At 40.9% G+C, this 21,392-nt stretch overlaps 1 long non-coding RNA gene across 1 annotated transcript; it reads right to left on the bottom strand.

The window, feature by feature from the left end:
* Positions 1–20,358: 20,358 nt before the first annotated feature.
* On the bottom strand, positions 20,359–21,123 carry LOC131873448 (uncharacterized). The gene is made up of 3 exons (XR_009371396.1): positions 21,005–21,123; positions 20,504–20,644; positions 20,359–20,407 (listed from the first exon to the last, which is right to left on the bottom strand). It is a non-coding gene; the product is annotated as an uncharacterized LOC131873448 (long non-coding RNA).
* Between the last annotated feature and the right edge of the window lie 269 nt (positions 21,124–21,392).

The raw sequence follows: 21,392 nt of genomic DNA, 5'->3' as shown, positions 1-21,392 counted from the left end.
AGACTTCACAGTCTCCTGGTAGGATGGGTTTATGGTCTCAGATGAGAGGTATGGCAAGTTGGGGCAATAAAAGTCCATGTATGAGAAGTGTTCAAGCTCTAACTAGTGGTTATCTTTATGCTCTCTCTTCTACTTATGATTGGGATAGTGAACCTTTGCTTTCTATGGTTCATCATTCTGAGCTGCTTGGAGTGGGAACTACAAGAGTTTTCAGAAGTTTCCATGGTTGTATCAGAATAATTCAATTGAGGCCTAGTAGATTCATGTGGACTTATGGGGATGAGTTTGTTGAGCTCTTGCAAAGGATTGTTTTCCTCTTTGCAGGGAGATTTGGAGAAGTCACATTTACAGTCATGACTCTTCTTGACATCTTGGGGAGTTATGTTGTGGAGTTTGATTGTGAGTTGAGTAGACTTTATTTCCTATTGCCCAGGGTTGTGATAGACAGTGACATTGTTGATATTGATTACTTAGAGCTTTATGGGCATGAGATGCTGCATGATATTGATTTCAGTCCTTCAAGGTTTTTCAGTTTGAGTATCATGGATGGTAACATTTTGCAGTTACAAGGGAGGTTAGTGTAGTTTTGGCGAGATGTTTTCACTGATGTGATCAAAGTGGCGCAGCATCGGAATGGTAGGTTCTTCCTGAGATGGACATGAGATCGTACTTGCTTGAGTGTGGATAAGTTTAAAATTCTCTAGAGTTGTGGTGGCATTTCTTGAGGACAACCAATTTTGGGAAGGGCGGACTGTAATGGCCCCTTTTCCGCTCTAGTTTGTTTTTGGGACTGTTGGCCAATCCCGAGACCTGTTGGTCAATCAGAGGAAAAATTAGGGTTTCCTATTTTCTTGGAGGATGTTTTGGCAATTTTGGTGGCTTGCATGTTAGAGTTTTACAATTTTGATTTTGGATTCCTTTTGGGTTTTTAGAAAGCTTCGCAATGATGGTACATGTGTAGCAATCAGTGGAGTTTGGTAAACTTACTATTTTTAGTATGTGGGGGCGAGGACAACACATTTTTCTAGGTTTTTCTAGGTTTTTAGAGAGCTTCGCAATGGTGTGACATGCAAATGAATCTGAAGACTTTTTCGGACTTCTATTTTTAGTACGTTGCAACGGCTACTCAGAATGTGGTTAAAATGCATTTGGACACACTATTTTTAGTAAGTGTTATTTTTGGCCGGTTCCAGTGGTCCAGTTCAAAGGCTATTTCTAGCAATGCAGTTTTCAGTACTTTTGGCCTTCAGTTCACCATGGCAGTTGTTCAACACATGGGAAAAGTATTTTTAATATTTTTCAAAGTTACCCCAAGTTTCCGGGACGGGGACGGCAGGGGACGGCGGGACGCGTTTCTGGGACGGCAAACTTTTTTGCCAAATTTGGGGATGACGGGGGATGGCAAAGGGGACGGCTATATAAAATATAGGAAAAATTTAAAATATATAGGAAAATTTCAAAATTCTAAATGTTCATATGAAAACATGGATAAAGCATGCATACATACATTATATTCATATGAAAACAATAAAACATGGATATAGCATGTGTATGATACTATGAAAAGTTGAAAACATTTTAGAATGTAAATTCTGAACATACAACATTGTTAATACTCAATATAGACAATATGCAATTATGCATTCATAAATCAGAATTTCAATTCATTCACATTGTCAATATTCATATCAATAGACTCGGAGGTTAAATTTTCCCTACTTCTATCGACACAATTTCCCCCCATATTTTTCAACGGGGGTTTGGGGGCAGCGCCCCCAAGGTGGGGTCAAGGGCCAAAAAAACTTATTCTTTAATAAAGGCGTTGGGTGTTATTTTTCTATTGACTCATTGAGTTTGGCGATTTTCTAATCTCTGTGTCAAAATGCCCAAAGGCTACACTGCTGCCATATAGTTTCATTGTCAAAATTATGAATTAAATTAATAAATTTAAAATTTAATTAATGTTATCTTTTAAATTTTTTTAATTTTTAATAACAATTTGAATTAATAAGGGGCCGATATTAGAAAATTTAAATAAAAATTTGAAAATACAACTTTTTAAATTTTTTTAATATTTTTTAAGGGCCTAAGATATGGGGGACATTTGGTCGTCCCCGAGACGGATTGGGGACGTCCCAGCCGTCCCCGGGACGTACAGACGTCCCCTAGAGCTAGGGCAAGCGTCCCCTCGTTTCGGGGACGTCCCCTCAAAATACAGGGCAATTTGGGGACGGGGGGAAACGTCCCCTGGCCGTCTCCAAGTCCCTGAAACGTCCCCGGGACGGGGACGGGGGTTTTCAGGTGGGGGACGCGTCCTCGGGTAACTCTGATATTTTTTAATACCCCCCTTGGCCTAGGTGTATGACTTATGTATTTTTGGTTATGAGTTAGGGGACGACTTGAGGTGATTATGTATTATTTTATGTCATAAGGTTGGGCGATTTATTGTTGAGGAAAAATATTTATAAAGTGAAATATTAATAAGGCAAGATGGATACCTTATGGGAAATAAGTTAAGTTTATAATATATTTCACTTATCTACCTTGGACACGATGTTAATATTTTATTGTCATTTTATAAAGTATATTTGCTTCTATGTGAAGGTAGATATGTAAAGTATGGGAAATGAAATGCAAATTTCAAACTAAGGTGAAATTAGTGTGCATTTGGGTTTGGTGTCCATTTGGAGGGAATGTGAAATTGAATTTGGAGACACCAAGGTTATTGTTATCACAAAAGCTCGCACCCTTGCTAAGCTATCAACTCAGCAACCTTGTGAAACATGGAAACAACCCCAAAGTGTGGAACCTTGCACGAGGGGTTGAATCTCCGGAGAAGGTCGGCTTCCTTCTCAATCCAGGTGCAGGTGTTGAACCAACTCAACACTTCAAAACTTACTCCTAAGCCTATCCTAACAACTTGCAGAGGTAAAGGGAAGAGAGAAATGATTAAAACAAAAGGAGGTGATGCACCAAGAAGAGATTGTTTCTCTCCCTACCCGAAATGACACAAAGAATCAACTGAAACACCCAAGAGATGCACAAACTTCAGTTGTATGAGTGACCCCAATGCATGTATGGAGGTTAGAATTCATTGAATATCAAGAGGGGAGAAGGTTTCCCACAAGTCACACTCAGATATAAATTTAACACAACATATATGAAAGAAGAACCACAAAACACACACCTATGATGGAGGAAAGGAAACATACACAGCATACATAAGTTGAAAGAAGGCAAGAATGGTGATTTCAATTAATGGCCAATGGCCAACTTACAGTTGCAAAATACAGAATAATAAAAGAGAAGTGAGAGAGCATAGAATAGCTCAAGCCAACAGGGAGAGAACCCTTTACAATGAGGCTTAACAACCTTTATATAGAAAAATGGTTACAAGAGTGATCATGACCCCTGTGTGTCAGTCTGGAAGTGCAGGGAAGTGCATGCACTTGACTTCTGTACATGCAAGCAATCTAGCCATACCCACAAAAGGCAACCCTGAGAAGGGTGGATTAACTGACCTTCCAAAGTCAGGGCATGCAGACATGACATAAGTCACCACAACAAGCATGGCTCCGTACCTCTCTTGATGGAAATCCTGTCAAACATATTAAATGCACCCCTGTGGCTCCACAAAAGAAGGCGCACAAGTCACAAAAGTCGTCAGAGCATTTAAAGCTTTGAGTGTTGATCACGACATCCGGAAGTGTTGCCAGTCGGGAAGAAGTCCGAGGACTTCGGAAACTCAGGTTCCCGAAGTGGGGAAGACAAGGAAAGAACTTCGGAACCTCGGGGTTTCGGGAAGGAGAAAGGAGAGTAGCAGGGAACTTCGGAACCTCGGGGTTCTGGAGTTCCGGAGAAGGCAAGGGAAAAGGAACTTCGGAGCCTCGGGGTTCCGGAGTTCCTGGGAACAGAAGAGGAGAGGAAAGAAAGGGAGAAACTTCGGAACCTCGAGGTTCCGGAGTTTCGGGAAAAGAAAGAAGAGGAAAGAAAGGGAGGAACTTCGGAACCTCAGGGTTCCGGGGAAGGGAAGAAGACGAAGATGGAACTTCGGAACCTCGGGGTTCCGGAATTTGGGGGAAGGAAGAAAAGGCTAAGGGGGGAACTTCCTTCGGGCAAGGCAACACCTCGTGCTTCATAATTCCTCTTCTTTCTCCTTGATCAACTAGGGCAGTGTTATTCCATGGATCGTATCTCTGATCGGTTCTTACTAATGGACCAAGGGTGTCATAAAATGACAACATTTTTTGACGATTTCTGCGGGATGCTTGCCTACTCAGCATGAAGTCCAGAAGCCTTGAGCATCCATTGGGCACTGAGTCATTGAAAAGACCCAAAACATGTGTGTGCCATCACGTCGAGGAAAACTAGAAACTAGAGCGCACACCCTCTTAAGAAGAATGCGACATGTGCACAAGCACTTATGAAAACAAAACAACTTCTAGTCAAATATTTACATAGTCATCAACACCCTCTTCAGAAGCAGGGCTTGAGATGAATCCTATTCACTGGGATTGGAAGAACTTCGCTATCAAGCCTGGAGAGATGAAATGCATTGGCCTTCTTGCAACTAGTGATGACATATGGACCACTCCAAATAGCATCAAATTTGGAGTGTCGCCCAGCTTTGGCTCTGTCTGCATCCCACTTGAGAACTAGATCTCCCTCTTTAGAAGACCCTATTAGTCGTCTTTTTGTGAAAAACTTTCTTGACCTGCTCTTGATGAGTCTCAAATGTATGCATAGCCTAACTTCTAACCTCCTCCAGCTCCATCAGCTCAGCTAGCCTTATTGTCATGGCATCATTCTCTATCAATTCCAGCTTATGTGCTAATTCAAGAGAGAGTAACTTTAGGGAAGTTGGGAGTCTTGCTTCCTTCCCATATACTAGCATGAAAGGGGAGTTACCAATCGCCCTCTTGGGTGTGATCCTGTCAGCCCATAAGGCCGTCCTCAACTTAGTATGCCATGCCCTTTGATTGTCTTCAATTGTCCTTTGAATTATCCTGATGAGGTTCTTGTTGGAAGATTCAGCTAAGCCATTACCTTGAGGGTAATAGTTGGATGACTTCTTCAAGTATACACCATGCTTAACTGCCCAAGAACCGATTTGGGCTCCAACAAATGCCCTGGCATTGTCTGATATGATGGTGGAGGGGACACCGAATCTTGTCACAATTCCATCAAGGAATTCCAACACTGAGGCCTCAGTGGCATCCCTCAATGCAACAACCTCTGTCCACCTAGTAAAGTAATCTGTTGCGGCCAAGATCCACTTATGGCCAACACTAGAAGGTGAATTTATCATGCCAATGAAGTCTAAACCCCATTGGACGAACGGTTGATCTGCTTGGATGGGGTGAAGAGGTACGGCAGCTAGTCTTTGCTTCCCAAAGAAGAGAGCACATTTCTTGCAATTCTTCACCCATCTATGTGAGTCATTGAATAAGGATGGCCAGTAATAACCAGCCCTCATTAGTTTGATAGTCGTAGTCCTTGCAGAGAAGTGGCCCCCTGAAGAGCCATCGTGAAATTCCTCTAACAATCTGCTGACTTGGTTTTGCTCGATACATCTTAGTAAAAGTCCATTGGAGTCTTTTCAAAAAAGAGTGCCATTCACTAAGACATAGGGAATGGACTGCAACCTGAAATGCCTTCTTTTGGTCCGGTTCAGACCTTGGGGGTATCTACCTTCCATTAAGAAAGTGGTCATGTCACTTACCCAACTGAATTGAGTGATGTTTCCAGTTGGTTGATCCTCTTGTAACACAAGGGAGACCTCTGAAGTAGTCTCAGAAGATGAGACAAGTTGTTCACATAGGCCCCTGTCTCTTGCAAGCTTGGTGATCTTGATGTTGATGGCATACTCCATGACCTTGGTTATCCACCCAACCCTCTTCTCACTGATGTCCTTGTTTAGAAGGAAATCCTTGACACTTGCATGTGGAACTAAGATCAAGATCCTGTTGTTGGACAACATGTGTCTGAACTTTTTTAATGCCCTTACAACAGTGAGGACCTGCTTCTCTAAATAGCTATACTTGAGCTCATAGTCCTTTAGCCCCTCACTAAAGAAAGCAATAGGTTGCTCCAAATCATCATCGTTTAGCTGTGTTAGGATAGCTGATAAAATCCCTTTCACAGTTAGGATTGACGAGGGTAGGGGCCTGAGCAATTGCTTGTTTGATTTCTTCGAAACAGGCCCTTCCCTCCTAGGTCCAACTGAAAGCCAAGTATTTCTTCAACATGGAAGTCAATGTTTTAACCATGGTGGCAAGGTTGGGAATGAACCTCATCACAAAATTGATCCTACCAAGGAAACTTTGCAATCCTTTCTTGTGACTAGGGAGTGGAAGAGAAAGAATAGCCTCCACTCGCTCTGGATCAATGGTCAAACCCTCCTTAGATACGATGTGTTCTAGCAATCTTCCTTGATCAGTAGCAAATACACACTTGCTAGGGTTCAAGGACACACCATACTCTCTTCATTTCATTAACACCTACTCAAGATGACCAAGATGGTCAATTGTATGCTTTGAATAAACAGTTATGTCATCAAGGTATACAAGCACAAACTTTGCTAATACCCCTTTGAAAGCCATGTCCATTGCTCTTTGAAACGTGGCACCTGCATTGGTTAGCCCAGAGGGCATTTTGCAATAAGCATAGGTACCCCACTTAGTAGTAAATGCAGTCTTGTATTGGTCTGATTCTTGGACCAAGATCTGATTGTAGCCTGAATACCCATCCAAGAATGAAAATCTTTCCGAGCCACTGACCCTTTGGAGAATCTCCTCCGTAGAGGGAAGGGGATAGTGATCCTTGAGGGAGGCTCTATTGAGATCCCTAAAGTCTACACATAGTCTGATTTCCCCATTCTTCTTCCTTACAGTGACGAGGTTGGCCACCCAGGAGGAGTGCTTGATAGGGAAGATGATATTGGCTTCTATGAGTTTGGTCAACTCCTTCCTCATTAGTGGCTCAATCTTGGGGTTTATTGGCATTTGTTTTTGTCTAACTGGCTTTGCATCCGAGTTTAACTCTATAGTATGCTGGGCTAAGCTAGGGTCAAAACCCTTCAAATCTTCATAGGTCCAAGCGACTATGTCATCGTATTTTTGGCAAAGCTCAACAAAGGCCTCTTGTTCGGTTGAGGAACACACCTTGCCCAGGTTTAAAGACCTACCTTTGGCGACAACAACTAGCTTGTAATCACCCCTCTTTGCAGCCAAGTTCATCTTCTTTTTCAACTGATCATACGAGTTGAAAATGCCTTCCAAGGTAACTAGACCTTTAGGCAACTTGTTGGAGTTGAGCTGCATGATTTGATCTCCATACTGGTCCGGCAACTTAGACTGATTTTTAGCAGAAAAATCTGCTTCATTTTGCAAGAAGTTGATGATTTGCTGATCGTTTTTGAACACTTGCCAATTTACCTGATTGTCTGGGACAGCAGGCCTCACAACAAGCCTGATGTGTTGCTCCTTACTTGCAATATGCGTTGGTATGTCGAATTGAGCACCAACTGCTACAAGCCTATCAGCATGCTTGTTTTGACTTCTAGGAATGCTCTGGATACTGAAGGCCTCGAATCCTTCAATCAAATCCCAAACCCTGTGTTTGTATGATTTGAGCAGGTTGTTCTTTGTTATGCTTTGAGCTCGGATGTGATTAACAACCAACTCACTATCTCCAAATACTTGCAAAGATCTGATCTTTCTGCTTTGTGCAAGTTGGAGGCCTTGGATCAAAGCTTCATAATCAGCGACATTGTTGGTGCAACCAAACTAAAGCCTAAAAGAGAAGAAATATTTCTCCTGCTCAAGAGAAACAAGCATCACACCAACACCTACATTGTTCTTGTTTCTTGAACCATCAAAAAACATGCTCCATAACCCCTCTGAGTCTCCTTGTGTCTTGATGAGGTTAGGGATAGGAGTATCCTCTTCATGGATACAATAGGTGCCAAGCCCAGTCTCTTTAGTCTCAACTAATGGATCAAACTGAAAAGCATTGGCCCATTTGTCCAGCAAGCAATAAGGGACCTCTTACAAAAGAGTAGCAAGCTCACAGACAGTACACTCCTCCCCCTCTTCATACAAAGTGCAATTCATGTTTATAGGGCTAGGGGTGTAGGGCTCAATGTGGTTTTGGGCAATGGGCTTTGCCCTTATGGTAACCTTGGTACCATACCTTGTTCGAAATAGCATGTGGGACCAATCAGAAGACAGGTACCCACCTATCTTGGCGATGAAGTCTCTAGACAAGCAGATTGCAAAGAAGGTAGGGAGGTCGATGATTGATATGTCTTGCAGGACAATGCAACCAAGGCTGTCTTAATAGAAGTGCCATCCAATTGGACCACCCCTTTAGTTACAGGTTCATATTCTACGCCAAGAAGATCAGCTACCTTCTTAGGCATGACTGAGCTACTAGCTCCTGAGTCTATCATGCAGTTGTGAACCAAGTTATCTCCTATGATTAAAGAGAGATAGAAGGGGGGAGGCTTGTTGACCTTCTTGAATCCTCTTCCTCCTTGGGTTGCACCAAACTGGTGGAGACTGCCTTTCCACCGACAGCTGCCTCGTCACCTGACTGGTCGACGTCCTTCAATGCCTCCTTAAGTAAATCCCTTTGAGATGAGATGGAAAGGGCTTCCCACATAGTGACGTTGAGGTTGGCCTTCTTCATCTGATCAACTATGTTGAAAGGAACACCGACTTTAGAGGCCCCTTCGAGGCTACAAGGTCTACTTTTGCTCTTTGGACGACTTGGGCCTCTTCCTGCCTCTTGCTCCCTTGCAAGGTACTTTGGCTTGTATCATGGACGACTATATTGGGCGTTGGAGCTTGGGCTGATGTTGAAGGTGAGGCAGCTTCAATGGCTCTCTTATTTGACCTTGTATATTGCAGCATAGACTCACCATTTGTTTGGTTCAAACCATAGAATTCTGCCTCCTGCCAATTGACAAAGGTAGAATCCCCTTGCAAGTAAGCCTAAGTGTTAGCACTAGGCTGATTTGGGTCAGATTGTTGGCCAGAAGTGGTCGTCTCATCCTGCACCACTAAGGCTTGGACAAACCTTCCATTTTGGCATGCGCCTTGGTTGTGTGGCTGATTGCATGGTTGACACCAATCATGAAAGGGTGGCCTATTTTGCTGATAGTTCTGATTTTGTGTCTGATAAGGTCTGCTATGTTGGGCTTGTTGCCTCTTTAGTGTCACCAACTCATTGCTAAAATTTTGCAATAGAGGCTTGACCTCATGGAGCTCATTGGAGGATGTAAAGGGTGTGGATGATTGTCTTGCGGGCGCCATGGGGATAGGAGCCAAGGTGGGTTGTTGAGTAGGAGCTTCTGGGAAGAGAAGCATTGGAGGCCTTGGAGCTATCTTCCCAGCCTGAATCAAACAATTTTCTGCCCTTATGGCTATGTCATATGCACCTGATAAAGAGGCTCCACCCATTGATTGTACCATGACAACTATATTGTTGTTGAGGGCTCTGTAATATCCTTGTTATTTTTTTTTGTTTTTTAGGCCAATAATAATCATCCACAAACAGATAACCCATTAAGGTTAGAAAGCATAAACTGAAAACTTGCTGGAAAATGCAACCCTTCCACTTTCTGATCACCAAGTGCCCAATGTGGGAAGGTGAGAGCATACGGTGTTGAGGGGATCGTTAGCTTCAAATAACTGGAAACAATACAATGTTTGGGCGGCAAGCCAGCCCCTTCTGCTTATCCAACGGGAATGCAAGAAACTTGGTGGTGAACCAGTCAAGAGAAACATACAAAGGCACAAATCACTCAACCGCGATATTTCAGCGGGAGGACTGAAATTACAAAACAATCTCAACTCAACCGCTTATGCAACGGGAGGACCATTACACTCAGACATCACTCGACCACTTATGCAGTGGGAGGACTGAATTACAATTTACTTGAAAATAGGCGACAAGCCAGCCTCTTCCACTTTTCAGCGGGGTGAGGGTTACAAACCAGAATTGGTTAGTAGTACTACTACTTAACCTTACAATAATCAAGATAATGTGAGAAGAGAGTAATGCTGAATATCCAAACATGAAATTTCTGCTAACATCAAAATCTGCAGGCTGGAATTGTAAAACCAGCAGCCTATGGATTCACTAAAACGCTCATAACTATCATTACTCACCCAATTCACCCAAAATCTATTCTAAATAATTGCTATACCCGCTACAATGAAAACAAACCCAAGGAAAGCCATCGAAACACCCATATTTATTTTGCACGCTTCCCAATGTATTCACAAAACCCAACGCCTAACCTGGGAAGTTCAATTTGCAATATAAAAATCCACACTCAAAATAAGATGCTAAAAACTTACAATATGCATCGCCAGTGGTAGAAAGGAAGGATGAGCCGGTACCTAGAATGATGGAATCGCCTGGTCAAGAGGTGTGAGCAAAATACACTTTCAGTAGTCCCGCAACCAGCAACCAGAAAACACTCCAATCCCAAATAGAACACTCCACAATCTGCAACTCACTCACCAACAACACTGGGAATACATGGACACGGCTAGGTACTATCTTGCAAGTACGAAACTGAGAGTTAGCTAGGAAGCCACACTTCGAAGCTTAGATTTTCAATCGCCAATTCGGCAGCATAACAATGCAAATTCATTTGATACCAAATGAGAGGCCAAGCACCTGTATTTATAGATTTTTCCCTCTGAAACTCAAATGCAAATGGCGCCCAAAACCATTGAAATTCAATTTTATTTCATGTCATAGCCTCCCCTAGACATGGCGTTAATTTTACCAAATTCCCTAGGCAAAGTTCGAACTTTTTCCTTGGTGACAACTTTGCGATATAAAATAATAAAATCATGAAATATTTCATCTTTCTCAACACCACCTTTTTTAATGCCATTGACTTAGGAAAATAACAATATTTTCAATGGCAGATAGATATTTTTCCTAAGTTGCCCCATAACACAATTAATCAGTAATAAAAATAATTAAATATCAAACCTTAGGATAAGGAATTAATATTTAAATTTAATTAAATAACTTATAACTCCAATACTAATTAATACCAAAATCAAGGATGAAGTTGTGCGATGAAGACCACTGAACTGTGTTGAGTCAGGACCCTGTCCGAGACTGCTAAAAATAGAAATGCTCAACACAGCCACTTACTAAAAATAGTAAGTCAAGAAATACTGCTCCAAAAAACATAATCTTCGCACCCAAAGAAAGAGCTTGGAAAGCTCAATAGAACTGAATCAACCAAACAGCCAAACCCTAACTTACTAAAAAGTAAGTTTTGACTTCACCAAAGAATCAAATGCATGTTATGCCACCCTGGAGTTCATGGAAAACCCAAAAGGAAACCACAAGCAGAATTGAAGAATTCCCTCCTGACAAACCCTAAAAAGCTCGTGCAAAACTCCACAAAGGTTGGAAACCCTAATTCTCTCTTCCAAATAGCCTATGGGTCTCTGGAATAGGCCAATGGACCACTGAAATAATCACTGGGGAGAACGGGACATTACAGGCTCTAAGATAATACAAAAAGGCATGATTTGGAGATGGCTTCACTAGAGCAGGAATTATATTCCATGTCTTATGGAATCCGAAATTGAAATCTCCCATGAACTCGTGGGGTGCCCTCTTGATCGTAGTCAACTGCTCCACAAGTGATAGGTGATCACTTTTATCTTCGAAATGGTTGCACAACTTCTCCCCTAGTTCATCAAAATTGTGAATGGAGCTAGACGGCAACCCTCTATACCACTACAAAACTTTGCCTTTCAAAGATGTGGCTAAGAGTCTGACAACAACATCATCCTAAGTGATATTATGGACGAAGCAGATGTTTGCAATGTCTTGAATGTGCTCAATGGGCGTAGTAGCTGTTTCACCAGTGAAGTATGGTATACTCTTTAACGCAGCCACTGGTATATCATTCCATTGAGTCAAAATAAGGGGACTCCCCCCATTGAAGGTAACAAAAACCCGATTTCTTGCCATGCAAAACAATGGTCTATTGATATGAGTGGTGGGAGCCTTTGACAGTAACGGTCTTGTAAATGGAGGGGTAGAATGAGACCTGGGAGATGGAGTGTTTAGAACCTTGACCTCCCTAACTGGTGATAATGAAGGTCTACCTCTCTGCCTTCTAGAGCCAGAAGATGAGAGTTCTTCGAACTGGAAACTACCTCTAGAAGACGCCCTTGTATGAATTCTGGGCATGAAATCCGGAGCTGCAACAAGTCATGAGCAAGCAGTGGACTTGTTGAGCAGAGACTTCGGAACCTCGGGGTTCCGAGGTTAAGCGCTTCGAAACCTGGGGGGTCCGACCTCCGGAGTAGCGGACTTCCGAACCTTGGGATTCCGGGGTTCCGGAGTTGTGAAAGTTGCGATGACTTGGGAACTTGGGGGTTCCGGGGTCCCAGAGTTATGAACTTCATATGAACAAGAACTGGACCTTGAGCAGAGTCGCCAAGTGCTTGAAAGGTGACTGCCTCTAAAGGTTGAAACACTAAGAATCAGCACTGAATCCTTAGCATAAAAATCGAAAGTCAGTCCCACCGGGCATGCCAAAAACTGTTAACACAAAAGCTCACACCCTTGCTGAGCTATCAACTCAGCAACCTTGTGAAACATGGAAACAACCCCGAAGTATGGGACCTTGCACGAGGGGTTGAATCTCTGGAGAAGGTCGACTTCCTTCTCAATCCAAATGCAGGTGTTGAACCAACTCAACACTTCATAACTTACTCCTAAGCCTATCCTAACAACTTGCAGAGGTAAAGGGAAGAGAGGAATGCTTAAAACAAAAGGAGGTGATGCACCAAGAAGAGATTGTTTCTCTCCCTACCCGAAATGACACAAAGAATCAACTGAAACACCCAGGAGATGCACAAACTTCACTTGTATGAGTGACCCCAATGCATGTATGGAGGTTAGAATTTACTGAATGTTAAGAGGGGAGAAGGTTTCCCACAAGTCACACTCAAAAATAAATTTAACACAGCATATATGAAAGAAGAACCACAAAACACACACCTATGCTAGAGGAAAAGAAACATAAACAGCATACATAAGTTGAAAGAAGGCAAGAATGGTGATTTCAATTAATTATAAGGCCAATGGCCTACTTACAGTTGCAAAATATAGGAATAATACAAGAGAAGTGAGAGAGCATAGAATAGCTCAAGCCAGTAGGGAGAGAACCCTTTACAATGAGGCTTAACAGCCTTTATATAGAAAAAAGTTACAAGAGTGATCATGACCCCTGTGTGTCAATATGGGAGTGCAGGGAAGTGCATGCACTTGACTTCTGTACATGCAAACAATCTAGCCATACCCACAAAAGGCAACCTTGAGAAGGGTGGATTGACAGACATTCCAAAGTCAGAGCATGCAGGTATGACATAAGTCACCACAACAAGCATGGCCCCGTACCTCTCCTGATGGAAATCCTATCCAAAACATTAAATGCGCCCTTGTGGCTCCACAAAAGGAGGCGCACAAGTCACAAAAGTCGTCAGAGCATTTAAAGCTTTGAGTGTCGATCACGCCATCCGGAAGTGTTGCCAATCGGGAAGAAGTCTGAGGACTTCGGAAACTCGGGTTCCCGAAGTGGGGAAGAAAAGGAAAGAACTTCAAAACCTCAGGGTTCCTGGAAGGAGAAAGGAGAGCAGCAAGGAACTTCGGGGTTCCGGAGTTCGAGAGAAAGAAAGGAAGAAAGGCTAGGAGGGAGCTTTGGAACCTCGCGGTTACAGAGTTCCGGACAAATTAATGGAAAAGAAACTTCGGAACCTTGAGGTTTCGAGGAATTGAAAAGAAGGCAAGGAAAAGGTGGTACCTAGCAAAGGAACTTCGGAACCTCGGGGTTCTGGAGTTCCGGGGAACAAAAGAGGAGAGGAAAGAAAGGGAGGAACTTCGGAACCTCAGGGTTCCGGAGTCCTGGGAAAAGAAATAAGAGGAAAGAAAGGGAGGAACTTCGGAACTGTAATGTCCCCTTCTTCGCAGTGATTAGTTTAGTGGTCCATTGGCCTATTTCGAAGACCCGTAGGCTATTTGGAAAGGAGAATTAGGGTTTCCAACTTTTGTGGAGTTCTGCACGAGCTTTTTAGGGTTTAGCAGGAGGGAATTCTTCATATCTGTCTATGGTTTCCTTCTGGGTTTTTCATGAGCTCCAAGGTGGTATAACATGCATTTGATTCTTTGGTGAAGTGAGAACTTACTATTTTTAGTAAGTTAGGGTTTGACTGTCTGGATGATGCTATCTTACTGAGCTTTCCAAGCTCTTTCTTCGAGTGCGAAGATCATGTTTTTTGAAAGAGTATTTCATGAATTACTATTTTTAGTAAGTGGCAGTATTGAGCATTTCTATTTTTAGCAGTTTGGATAGGGTCCCGATCCTGTAGCAGTTCAATGGTCTTCATTGCTCAGCTTCATCCTGGATTTTGTTGATAATCAGATTGGAGTCATAAGTGATTTAATTAAATATTATTTCCTTATCTTAAGGTTTAATATTTAATTATTTTATTACTGATTAATGATATATTGGGCGACTTAGGAAAAGACATTTTTATCTAATATCAATGTTATATTTTCCTAAGTTAGGCGTTGAAATTTGAAGAATAAATTAAGTTATTATTGAAGACTTAGGCAAGTTCGAACTTGTCGAATTATTGGTTAAAATGCAACTTGGGCGCCCACCTTGGGAAATGAAATGAAATGTCATTTGGATGCCATGTGAGAGTGAAATGAAATGCAAATTGGTGAGGTGAATTTGGGAGCATTTACATTTGAATTTCAGAGGAAAAAAACTATAAATACAGGTGCTTGGCCTCCCATTTGGATATCTTATGAAATTGCATTGTTATGCTGTCGGTTTGGCGATTGAAAATCTGAGCTTTGAAGTGTGGCTTCCTAGCTAAGTCTCAGTTTCGTACTTGGAAGATAGTACCTAGCTGTGTTTTTGTATTTCCAATGCTATTAGAGAGCGTTTTGCTGAGTGTGGAGTGTTTTGTGTGGATTTTGGAGTGTTTTCTTGCTGCTGGTCGTGGAGTTGCTGAAACCATATTTTGCTCATACCTCTTGACCAAGTGATTCCTTCATCTGGGTATTGGCTCTATCAAAAGGTGGCATGGAGGCGATATAATCTGCAATTTTATAGTTCCTGATTTGAAGAATTGGATTTTTAGTTGCAAATCGTACCTTTCAGCTGGGTCGTACCATTCTAGGGGTGCATTGGGATGCGTGCTACTGTTTTGAGGCGACTGGACTGCAAGTTTTGAGTTCATGTTTCATCGTCCAAGTTATATCTTTCATTCGCATTTGATTTGGTGTGTTTCCGACTTCATTTGAGTGAGTTATGATCATTTTGGTGTTGCCGGTTGAGACTAGTTATGTTTGTTTGACTTCAGATTTTTGGTACAACAGTAGTAGCATGATTTGAGTTAATTTGTTAGTTATTTCTTGCTGTAACCTGCATTGGATATCATCTCTAATCTTCTCTTTCTAAATTGTAAGGTTAAGTAGTAGTACTACTAACCATTTCTGGAGGTTGCTTGCCCACTGCATAAGTGGAAAAGGCTGGCTTAGTCGCCTTCTTGTTCTGTAATTCAGTTATGAAGTTCAGTCCTCCCACTGAGTAAGTGGTTGAGTGATTTTATGATTGTAATGGTCCTCCCGCTGAATAAGCGGTGGAGTTGAGCTTTTGTGTGATTCAGTCCTCCTGCTGAAACATTGCGGTTGAGTGATTTGTGTCTTGGTGAGTTGTTCTCTTGGCTGGTTTACCACCAAGTTTCTAGTTTACCCGTTGGATAAGCGAAAGGGGTTGGCTTGCCGCCCATTATTGTATACAACTTTTCAGTTGGTTTATGGTGCTAACGATCCCCGGAACACCGTATGCTCTCACCCTCCCAGATTGGGCTCTCGGTGTACAAAAGGTGGAAGGGTTCCTTCCAGTTATTTTGGATTACTTGTCTAACCTTAACGGGTTACTGTGTTTGCTTTGTAAATCTTATTGCCAAATCAAAATAAAAAATTATTGGGGATATTACAGGAACCTCGGGGTTCCAGAATTTCGGGAAAAGAAAGAAGAGGAAAGGAAGGGAGAAACTTCAGAACCTTGGGGTTTCGGAGTTTCGGGGAAGGGAAGAAGACGAAGAGGGAACTTCGAAACCTCGATGTTTCGGAATTCCGGGGAAGAAAGAAAAGGATAAGGGAGGAACTTCCTCCGGGCAAGGCAAGAACTCGTGCTTCATAATTCCTCTGCTTTCTCCTTGATTACCTAGGGCAGTGCTAGTCCATGGATCATATCTCTGATTGGTTCTTATTGATGGACCAAGGGTGTCACAAAATGACAACAGTTATAAATAAGAGTGTTGGGCTCTTGTTTTGGGATCTGTGAATATTTGTAACGAACTGCTGCCGAATTTGTGTCAGACTTGTGCTTCGAGGTTGAGAGCTTCCTAGCCTTGTGACAGTTTCGTGCTTGAGAAATAGCACCTAGCTGATTGGAGAGACTTTCTCATTCAAAGGGAAAGATTGAAGATGGATTTCGTTGATGCATTTACAGTTTTTTGAATTTTTGAGTGATTTTGTATGTTGCTGGTTTGTCCATGGCTGAAGCAGTTATTTGATCATATCTCCCTGCCTGATTGTATGATCATTCCGGGTATTGGCTCGTTGGATTCCTCTCTACTAGGCATCCCTTTTTGTTAAGTTTCACGAATTATAGTGAAGAGCTGGATTTTTAAGGCAGATCGCCCCTCTCCAGGCAGGTCGTACGATGCTAGAAGTGACCTTGGGATGTGTGCATTAAATGTTTGAAGGCTGTTTGGATTAGTTTGGGGGTTGACACTTGGGCGTCCCCTTCCTAGCTCTTATTTTCCACTGACTTGGAGCTATTCAAAGGTGTCTTGAAGGGGATACGGTCTTCACAGAGTTGCTGGTCTGGTTTTTGGTGTTGCTGGTGTGTTATTTCAGATTTGGTAAAGTTTTCTTTTTGTCTTTTATTTTCCAGGTATTCAGGTTTTTTGCTTCTTGGAGTATCTTCTTGTATATCTTAGAGATTGGAGCTTGATGTACTGACAAATATTTTGCAGAGTTGCCATTGTAAGGCTGTATTTAGTAGTACTAAAACAGTCCATTTTATTTCTGCACTATACTTCTTGTATCGCCCACTACACAAGTGGAAGAGGTTGGCTTGCTGCCTATCTTTATTCTATTTTGTACTCCCGTCCTCCCGCTAAATAAGTGGTTGAGTGATGATTGTTATTTCCAGTCCTCTCGCTAAATAAGTGGTTGAGTGATGGTTGTTGTTTCCAGTCCTTCCGCTGAATAAGTGGTTGAGTGATTGTCTTGTTTAATTTCAGTCTTCTTGGATTTGTAATTGGCTGGTTATACCGCCAAGTTGTTGAAAATTTCCAGCGTTTCTTTATCCCAATGAAAAGTGGAAGTGGTTGGTCCAACCGCCAACATGTATTGCTCTCAGTGTGTCATCTTGCTAACGCTAACAGGTGAATTTATTGTGTTTGAAAATTGAAAAAAAACTAAGGGGGACATTTCAGATTTCCAGTGTTCATTTCAGAGAAGATTAATGTGTTCTTTCTGGAGCGAATAAAGTCTATAGCTGAAATGCGTTTTAATTCATCCTGGTTGAAGTTGTCTGTTTTTTGTGGGTATTGGCTCAAATTTCTTGTATGCTCTGGACGCACATTTGCTCACACTTTGATGGATTTTGGTGGAGTTGGATTTTTGGTAGCAAATCAAACTAGTTGCTGATCACCCTAGCCCATATCCAGCATCGGAAAGCGTGCCTTGGCTGTGACGTTGTTTGGTGGTGAGTTTTCTATCCTATCTTGGCCGCCCAACTCTCATACTCCATTTGCAATTTACTTGAGCTCATTCGGAGGTGTCACGAGGGAGTTGTGAACATTTTGGTGATTCTTTAGTGGCTGGTTATTCTGAAAATCAGAACTCTTTCCTCATTTTTCAAGGCTGGTAACATGGTCTTATTCTTCTGATTTTAGTTATCACTTATCTTCCAAGTTATATTATGTAATAATTTGTTTAGTAATACTAAACATCCCCTTGTTCTCATTTTGAAAGCCAACTTCATCCCACTGAGCAAGTGGAAGTGGCTGGTTATACCGACAAGTTTGCAATTTTCAAGTTTTTCAGATATTTGTACTCCCCGCTGAAAAGTGGACGTGGCTGGTTATACCCCCAAGTTTGATTATTAAGTTTTTCAGTAATCTTGTAATTCCCACTGGATAAGTGGAAGTGGCTGGATATACCGCCAAGTTTTGGGTTGCTAAGCTTTCCTTATTTTGTAATTTCCCACAAAAAATCAATGGAAGTGGCTGGTCATACCGCCATCATGTAATGCTTTCATTGTTTTTGTTTCCTCCCACTGCATAAGTGGTCGAGATGAATATTTGCTAATGCTAATGGGTGTTGTATGTTGTGTTTGAAAATTGAAAAAATTAAGGGGGTAGATTGCAATAACACATTTTTAACTCTATCACTCCAAGCTTCCAAAAAAGTTTAAGTTTTGATGGATTGCAAAGATGTGTCTGATAAGTGCTTGTAGGGATATTTCAGCTTATACTAAGGACATTCATCATTTGAAGTAATTTTTTTCCAGTTCTCATAAGTTTACATTTTTATTTTCCAAGCTTCCAAGTTTCTATTTTATCTAGTAAACTTTTAAAAGGAGCTGCCTATGATGTGTTTTTGTGATAGTAGTAGCAAAAATAGATGCTTGAGTTAGTTTGATTAACCCTGCATGCCAAAAACTACAAATGAGCACTTGGATCAATAAAGACATGTTTTGCGCAATTGAGGCAATCATAAGCACACAAAAAATGAGTTTTGAGCAACAAAAGTTGAATAGATGCACACCTAGCAAGGTTTTCATAAACCCATGTTTGTGCAATAACTCATAATGTCCCATGCTATGAAGTAGTCTACTTGTGCCAAAGTGTTTGATGCATTGGCAATGGTGTCTTGTGTGTCACTACGCTTGTCACAACACCTTGCATGTGTGAAAGTGTGCAAAACAACATGTATATGTTGCAATTGCAAAGAAATATTTGTTTGTTTGGTTTTTGTCTAGTATTGGGCAAAATCTTGGTGCATTTCAAAAAAGGTGTTATTTTAATAACCAACATTTTAAAACCAAAAAAAATGGTTTTGACTAGGTTTGGCCAAGTCAAAGTTGTGCTGGTTTGACCTAGCATGGGCTAGGCATTGAAAGCTGATTTAACATGGTTAATCACATTTAATTCCATTTTTTTCTCTATGATCATAACAAGATCCACTTTTCATATAGAATTGCATATATAATTGAATAATGAAAACCCATATATTATTAAAACATCATCATTTGAACAAGATTTTGCAACAAATTAGTTTGCTATCAATAAAAGAACTGACCATTATAGAACTTCACCATGAAACAATTCCAGTCATCTCACAATGTGCACGACACTTATTAATAAGGTTTTCCAAAAACTTCTTGGAACCTTGCATGATAATCCTATGATCTAAAATAAAGAACTCTTTCTTGTTTTTACTTATTAACACTTTTCCTATTATGGTGGATAATATTGCAGTACTTTTTCCAGCTCTTTCTCCAATCACATCTCTAAATTTATTAGATCTTAAAGAACTAAATAGATTTAATTATGTGCAAAGAAAGAAAATAACTTATAGTGGACTCCTGTTTATGACACCAAGTATATGATAGAACTTCCTTGACCAAATTTAAGTGATGATATGACCCCTACATCAATTAACAATACATGAAGATCAATTTGATGAAGTAAAATTCTAGTTGAGTGTCTTGATACTTTGGATAAAGAAGTTGATGAACATTGCATTCCATGAAGTCCAACTATTGTAAGAGAACATGTATGAATCACGAGTGATGTCACATGTACTTCTCTAAATGTCACTGAGCTCCTGACTTGACCTCAAAATCATAAATAACCTCTAATAGACTAATTGTCTTAAAATAGGATGCTAGGAGATACTACCCTACTTGCATAAATCAGGGATGGCACTGGGATCCTGGTTTTAAGCTTTATGAAACCACTAGATTTTATCTATGTACAGAATAATAGTTTTCTAGTTATATATAACACAAAACGATTCGGTTCTATAATTAATTGGCTTCACTACATGTGTTTCCAAGTAGAATGTAGCAACTAAGCACATCAATCACAATTAAAAAATAATCCCGATTGAGCATGAAAATATCCAGTGGAACCAGCATAAGATGGAAAACTTTGAAACCAACCAAAAAACAACAATGGAAGATGATAAGGGGATGTGTTGAAGAGACCTCTACATATAACTTCTTGATTTGTGGTCCCTTGTTTCCCCCTATTCCCTGTAATTAAATAGTTAAAAAAAGGAGGTAACAAGCCTGTACCACTTAGATTGTCACACACACACATATGACATAGAAAGAGTACATAAAACACACCTTGAGATACTGGTCATACACTTCACAAAGAAAATCCTCTGTAGCATTGTCCCATTTAAAAGGTACACTTGAACTTTCTTTCACTTCAGAAATTGATATTGACTGAAAGTCATCCAATGAATCTTCCAGTCGTTCAGGCACCTATTTCAGAGAAAACATATCATATCATATGCGCCATCGCCTTACCAAACATGCTAAAGTTCCAAACAGAAAAATCTACATTTAAAAGTATCTGTAAAGAAAAAGCCTAACAGGCTAGTGGGGAAGTAAAGAAACCACCCATCTATATCTTTTTCAAGTACTGTCCTAGAACATTAATCATCACACATATGGTCTACTGAACCTCAATACTAGGACATAGTAACAAAGAATGTATAAATCATAAATTTATCAACTTTGATATTATTTATGTGTGTTGGTAACCTTGAAAGAAGCTTCTAAAGAAAAGAGAGAGAGAGAGAGAGAGAGAGAGAGAGAGAGAGAGAGTTCACTCCACTGTACCTTAGACTTCAACCGCATCTTGATCAATTCAGTACCTTCTCTTCTGATATCTTGGAGTTTTTCTTTTCTTTCTTTTGCCGACTTTCCTAGTTCAATTATTTCTTTGAAGTTCCTCTGCACAAATAGAACACATTTTGTGTTGAATTCCTCCTTACATAGGAATAGGTAGCCAAATGAAATCAAAACACTAATGTTTGTCTTAAATCTATAGATTGAGGTACCTGCATTTCAAGGTTTAAATTAACATCAATGATACTAAGTAACTAATTAGAAACACTAAACAGGCTAAACAAGGAACGGACTTCAAGAACTGCATGTAAGATGGTGGACAATAGAGAGTGAAAGTAATTTTTCATGAACTTGACAACCACAAAAGCATAAAGTTTAG

This window comes from Cryptomeria japonica, unplaced genomic scaffold, assembly GCF_030272615.1.
Source record: "Cryptomeria japonica unplaced genomic scaffold, Sugi_1.0 HiC_scaffold_1735, whole genome shotgun sequence".
NCBI lineage: Eukaryota > Viridiplantae > Streptophyta > Pinopsida > Cupressales > Cupressaceae > Cryptomeria > Cryptomeria japonica.
The sequence above is the reverse complement of the archived record's forward strand: the minus strand, read 5'-3'. Positions and strand labels throughout refer to the sequence as shown.